Source organism: Ceratina calcarata, unplaced genomic scaffold (genome assembly GCF_001652005.2).
Source record: "Ceratina calcarata isolate Rehan_Ccalc_2016 unplaced genomic scaffold, ASM165200v1 scaffold328.2, whole genome shotgun sequence".
Taxonomy (NCBI): domain Eukaryota; kingdom Metazoa; phylum Arthropoda; class Insecta; order Hymenoptera; family Apidae; genus Ceratina; species Ceratina calcarata.
This window is the reverse complement of record NW_017155517.1, coordinates 44,590-45,037: the sequence shown is the minus strand read 5'-3', so window position 1 is coordinate 45,037 and position 448 is coordinate 44,590.

Genomic DNA, 448 nt, shown 5'->3' with positions numbered 1-448 from the left:
AACCCCAGTACCCCACGATCGAGATATCAGATGATTCAGGTGGCGAATTTGCAGAGGAGAATTTTGCATACACATTACCCGTATACATATTACATAAACACAATATTTGTGCTCGGAAAAGTGTGCGTGTACATGTGCGTTTGCAATTAATCTAATTATATACGTGTCTGTATTCTTAAGCACGCGTTACGTAAAAAAAAAAGGAAAAAAAAAAAATGCGTTTTTATGTGTATTCGAATGTGCGGTGCGTCGTGGAAACCAAGCGGCGATCATTTAAAGTATCATAGAAATATTTAGCGAGAAGAAATGAGCGAGCGTTACCGCACGCACCACGCGTGGTAGCGCTTCGACCCAGAAACGCCGCTGCGCGTTACGCCCCTGAGTCCGTTGGCATTTCACGTTCTGCGTATGATCGACATCGATTTTCTGCACGAGGTCGCGTGCGACC